This window comes from Marmota marmota, unplaced genomic scaffold, assembly GCF_001458135.2.
Source record: "Marmota marmota marmota unplaced genomic scaffold, marMar, whole genome shotgun sequence".
Classification (NCBI taxonomy): domain Eukaryota; kingdom Metazoa; phylum Chordata; class Mammalia; order Rodentia; family Sciuridae; genus Marmota; species Marmota marmota.
The window spans coordinates 11,702,955-11,708,856 of NW_025999941.1; the positions used below are offsets into that span (position 1 = coordinate 11,702,955).

At 53.4% G+C, this 5,902-nt stretch overlaps 1 long non-coding RNA gene across 1 annotated transcript in view; it reads left to right on the forward strand.

Moving 5' to 3' along the window:
• LOC125616261 overlaps positions 1 to 5,407 on the forward strand; it is a 22,216-nt gene extending 16,809 nt beyond the window's left edge. Inside the window, exon 3 of the long non-coding RNA XR_007346883.1 lies at positions 5,063 to 5,407. This is a non-coding gene — a long non-coding RNA (uncharacterized LOC125616261). The remainder of the gene's footprint in view (positions 1 to 5,062) is intronic.
• Positions 5,408 to 5,902: the final 495 nt, after the last annotated feature.

The following is a 5,902-nucleotide window of genomic DNA, read 5'->3' on the forward strand; positions in this document are numbered from 1 at the left end:
GAGGAGGAGGAGGAGGAGGAGGAGTGCCCACTAAACCCCAAGGCCTAGTGGGTCAGGGGTTACGGTTTTGGGTTGAATGCCCCTCCAGCTGGGGCTGTGGCTCAGTGGTAGAGCACTCGCCTAGCATGTGTCAGGCCCTGGGTTCAATCCTCAGCACACATAAAAATAGATAAATAAGGTATTGTGTCCAACTACAACTAAAAAATAAATATTAAAAACAAAACAAAACAAAACAGAGACAGTAAAGTCCTGGCCCCTGATATGTGTGAATATGACCTTGTTTGGAACTAAGGGTCTTTGCAGATGTGACCAAATGGAGATAAAGTCATTAGATGTGCCTAATCTGACTGGTGTCTTTGTAAGAGGGGAGGAGACACAGACGGGCAGGGACAGGCCAGCTGAGGGCAGGGAGGGGTCCAGAATGACCCAAGGATGACCATGGATTGCTGCTACCATCAGAAGCTCAGAGAAGGGCCTGGAACAGACCCCCAGAGTCGTCAGGGGAGCATAACCCTGCCGATACCTTGATTTCGGCTTTTAGCCTCCAGAACTGTGAGAACATTTGTGATGCTTCAGGAAATGGTGCCTGGCTGTGCTCAGAGTCACCAGGAGACCTGTGCAAAGGCTGGCTTCTTGGGGTCCAGGGGGAGCAGATCCATGAACATCTGCTGTATGGTACATCCCAGAATGCCCCCAGGTATGCCCAGGGGCTCTGGTGGGTCCAGCCAAACCTTAGATGATCCCTCAAAACGGCAGATATGGTGGGGTTTGAACTCGCGATCCTCCTGCCTCAGCCTCCAGAGATCATAGGCGTGATCAGCTGGGATCAGAGGCGCGCGCCAGCTCACCCGGCAGCGGGCAGGCTTCTGAGACCCCAGGAATCCCACGCTACACATCTGTAAGTGCAGCAGCTCGGGAGGCTGAGGCAGGAGGGTCGCGAGTTCAAAGTCAGCCTCAGCAACTCAGCGAGGCCCTAAGCAACTCGGGGAGGCCCTGTGTCTAAATAAAATATAAAAAAGGGCTGGGGGTGTGCTCTGTGGTTCAGTGCCTCTGGGTTCAATCCCTGGTACCAAAACCCAAACCCCAAACAAACCTGGCACACGTGGCCTCCTTTCTGGCTGACTTACTGCCCTTCTGGGGCCCGCCCTCCCCAGGGGACATCTCGGTCTCTATCCCCATCTACCTTAGGAGCAAGATGTCATCCAGACCAAGCCAGGTGCGTGTGGCTCCTCTGGATGGTCTGGGTGGACTTGAATTTCAGAGAGCAAAAGAACGTCCCGGGGCCTCGCCCTCTCCCTGCACCCCAGCCTCTGAGATCTGATCTCTCCTTTGAACAAAGCTCCCAGTTCAGGGTGGTGTAGGACACAATGTTCTGAAAGCCGATCCCAGGGGCCCAGGGCGGGAGCTGGCTTTTGGGTTCCTGCCGGCAGGAAAGCCGGCTTTGATTTAGCTCCCCCGGCCCCACCTCCTCGTCCTTTCAAGAGAGAAATTAAATTCCTCTGAACTTGAAGGCTGCTCCTCAGCAGGGCTCCCAGAGGGGCCTATTAACTCTACCCAGCGAGTGAAGGTTTACTCTGGCTTGAGATGAACAGCCTCAGTCCCCAGGCTTGGAAAACAGGTCGGTGGGCACGTGTATCCAGGATGAAGTCCCCCGTTCTGACCTTGCTGTGTGATTTTGAGGAGAGAGCTCAACCTCTTTGAGTCTGCATGCAGACACCGATACCTTGGTGGGGAGAGGATTGTGCAGCGACCCAAGTATTAGAAGGCGTTCTTATTTTTGTCTTCAGGAAGAGCCCATTTTACAGATGAGAAAGATGGTGTCTGGTGGGAAGGGGTAGGGCCAGGTCGGGCTACGCTGGGCAGGGTCTCGAGGGGACCTTGGTGCTGGTGGGAGGAATCTGGCTTCTGACTGGCTTCTGCACAGGGTGATTCTGTCTAGTTACTTCTTGGCTGTGAAACGGGAGACCTTGTGTCCCCAGCTGCTGAGAGAGACTGATGACAGGTCTCCAAGTTCCTGGCGTTGCGTCTGGGCAGGATGGGCCCTTGGGGGAATGACTCTCTTCTCCCTGCCTCATTTTACCCCTGAACCAGCGGCTGGTGCAGCCACCACACCTGCTTTGATGTGGGAAGAAACTTGGCGCCCAGAGAGGGAGATGGTTTTGCCCAAGGTTGCTCAGGGCCTCTGAGGGGCACAGAGAAGATTAGACTAAGAGGAGGCAGACGAATAAGAAACCAAGAATGAAGACGAGCTCCTCTGTCTACCGTCTGGGAGATGAGATCTGCCTCCACAGCCTGAGGCTGGCGCAGGAGAGGCCATCTTGGCTCCTTCTGCCTGTTTCTTCTCTAGAGAAAATGTGTGTGGTGCTCTGGCAGGGTCAGGGGAGGGACTGGGCGGGGAGCTAAGGTGCCAGGGACACCCTCCTGTGGCAGCCCCTTCCTCTCCCCTTTCTTCCTTCCTCCATTTATTTAACACCTACTATGTGCTCTGGGGACACAATGGTAAACCAAAAACCAACCATAGTCTCCATTTATTGAGCACCTACTATCTGCTCTGGGGATGCAATGGTAAACCCCAAACACAGCATAATCTCCACTTATTAAGCACCTACTGTGTGCTCTGAAGACACAATGATAAAACAAAAACCAAACATATTCTCCCTTCCCTGATGGATAAAAATCAAGAACGGAAGACAAATCACAACAGTGTGCCCTTTACAGTGGAAAGACCAGAAAGCCGGGAGAGTGTGACGGTATTTGTCCTAGGGAAGTCAGATTGGTGGCGTGGTGCCCTGAGGTCCCTGGGGAACTTGACCCCCTTCTGTTTTCCTGTCCCTCTCTCAGCTGCCCCCACAAGCCCACAGGTTCAGCGACACCCGTGGGCCTAATTATGCAAATGCATCTCTGAGACCAGCTCGGCTCCCTCTCGGCTTATCTACTAAGCCCCTCATCTTGGGTGGACGTTTGAGAGTCTGTCAGGGAAGCCTGTCCTTCTTCCTTTCTTCCTCCTCCCTCCCAAGATGGGCATCCAGCCATAAAGATGGACAGAAGTTTTAGTTTGGGAAGAGTGGGTGTCAGGGCTGTCTGTGTTGAATCACACAGCAGCACCCCTTCCTCGGGGCTCCTGAAGCCAGCACCTGGGCACCAGCCCCGCCAGCAGAGGGTGGCTGGATTTCTACCCCTTCCAACCCATCAACTGGTTTGCCTTTGTGCAGTGCCCAACTTATACATCTGTTCGAGGCACCCCTGGGCATTCAGCTCCTGAATCCAATTTGAAGAAGGTAGAATAAAATCCCCATTCCTGTCTCAAGGGACAGGAAACTGTCCTTCTAGGCCACCCCATCTGTCCTCAGATGCGCATTTCATCTGCTGCCTTGCCCCACCCTCTGTCCCTGGGGAAGAAATTGCAACTCTAACTTTTTTAGTTCCCACCCAAGCCATTCTGGGGGTGGGGTGGATGAGGTGTGGGGACACTAAAGGGAGGAAGAACACACAGGGACTGTCAGATGCAGGGGGCTAACAGAGGGAGCCGCAGAGGGATCCTGGGGCTGAGGGCAAAGTCCAGGATCTGGAAGTCCTGCTCCCAGCCCCAGCATGCCGGCTAGCACTGCTCACACAGCCCTGGGGATGTGGCCTTCCATGCATGGACGTCCCCTTGGAAGGCACTGAGGCCTGGGCCCGCTCTCTGGGCGAGTGAATTGCACAGTAGCACAGGGTTCTGGGCTCGGCAGGGCATAGGATTCATCAGATGCTTGGCTGTTGGCATGTTGAGATTTTTTAAAAAAACATTTTTTTCTTTCTTCCTTCCTTTTCTTTTTTTTTTTTAGTACCAGGGGTTAAACCCAGGGGTGCTTAACCACTGAGCCCCATCCCCAGCCCTTTTTTATGTTTTGTTTAGAGACAGGGTCTCCCTGAGTTGCTTGGGGCCTCACTAAGTTGCTGAGGCTGGCTTTGAACTTGCGATCCTCCTGCCTCCGCCTCCTGAGCCACTGGGTGTGTGCCACCATGCCTGGGCAAGTCTTAAAAAATTTTGAACAAGGGGTCCTGCATTTCTGCTTCATACTGGGTCCTCATAAGATCAAAGGGACAAGTCAGTGTCCTGAACCTCATCCATTTGAAAGGCCCAGAAGGTGCCAACCCTCTCCCAAAAGGGAACTGGGTCTGTCATGTTTGCCCTGTGCATGTGAGGTAAGTGCTCTACCATCAGTTATAGCCCCAGAATTCCCTCCTTCCTTCCTTCCTTCCTTCCTTCCTTCCTTCCTTTCTTTCTTTCTTTTTCTTTCCCATGGTTTGAAACCAGCGGCACTGAACCACTGAGCCCCATCCCCAGCCCTTTTTTATATTTTATTTAGAGACAGGGTTTCACTGAGTTGCTCAGGGCCTCTCTAAGTTGCTGAGGTTGGCTTTGAACTTGTGATCCTCAGCCTCTGGAGCCGCTGGGATCTCAGGCGTGCACCACCGTACCTGACTACTACGTGCATTTTCTCAGTTACTTTTCACACTAGTAATAATAATGTTTTTAATCCTCATTTTACAAATAAAGAAACCAAAGCTTGCACATCACCCAGCAAGTGAGTCCCAGAGCCTCTGCTTGGCCCAGCGTATCCACCTCCCTGTAACGGTGTCTAAAGAACCTCCATTCTAAGGCTTTGGCCTCCTTCTGCAGAGGGAGGGGGCTAGGGAGACCTTAGGATGTGGTGTGTCTAGGTCCCCCAAGTGAGTGCTGCCCAGCTGGGCTGATCCCAGTGCACCTCCTGGCCCAGCCACGTCTTTCTGGTGACCTCTGAGCCTTAGTATCCTGACCCGTGAAATAGGGGTGAGGATAATAGTCCCCCGTGAGAGCACTTGTGTGATTTGTATGAGTAGAAGCAGGAGGAATGGCTAGCTCAGTGTCAAGCAGGACCGAGGCCTCCTCTCAAGGGTGGCACAGAAGCCTGTGCTTGGCTGGCTGGTGGCATTGGTGTTCCCTAGCCGATGTCTTTCTCCTCTTCCTCTTCACTATCTTATGGCTTGGTGGACCGTGTTGTCAGGAGCTGTGGTTTGAACCATGTTCTCTGTCCTACAGCAGGAGCTGTGCCTGCCCTGGGAACTTCCTGTGCAAAGGTGCAGATCAAGACTGCCCAGTTGCCATGGTGACGGCCTGCTTAAAGGAGGTTCTGTGCTAGGCACGGGACTATCAGTCTTGACCTTGAATCCAGACACCAGCTGCCAGGGATGGAGAATTATGAGTGCAAATTGATCATTATAACTGGCCACTAGTCTTTGACCCTCAATCCTGCATGCTTTGAAGAAACTTTCACAAAAAAACTTTTTTGATGATGAAACCTAATAACAAACGTGCTGAGCTAGCTCTGGGTCATTGTTCCTCCAACAGAGGACAGTGTCCCCCCTGGCCCCAGCTTTCTCTCTATGTGTGTGTCTGTTTGTCTCTTCTCAATCCCCCATCGCCCCTCACAGGTTTCTGAATTAACAGCTGAGCTGGTAGCGGGGACAGTGTCACAGCAGTGGCTAGGAACTTGAGGACAGATGGGCCAAGGCTGACAAGAACAGGTGGGGAGGGCCCTGGGACTGGGACGCAGGGAGGAGTTGGTCTGGGGTTACAAGTTGGGAGGGTTCAGTCACCTGATGGGTGAGCAAAGGCCCAGGGGCTGGAAGGATCCTGGGGTACCAGGTGGGGCAGGGCAGGGGCTCTGTCTCTGTCGGGGTGTGCGCTCTCCTACTCTCCATGAACTCCTGACCTGCCATTTCCTCTGTCTTCCATCTGCCACTGAGGGCCTAGGAGTCCTTTGTGGGGACACAGCTGTGGACTCCCCCAGCAAGAGTAGTGGGGTGTTGGACCCCATCTCCCCTCAGAGAAGCAGCCTGAGGTGGCAGGCAGTGGGGTGATAGGGCTGTCAGGGCCTCC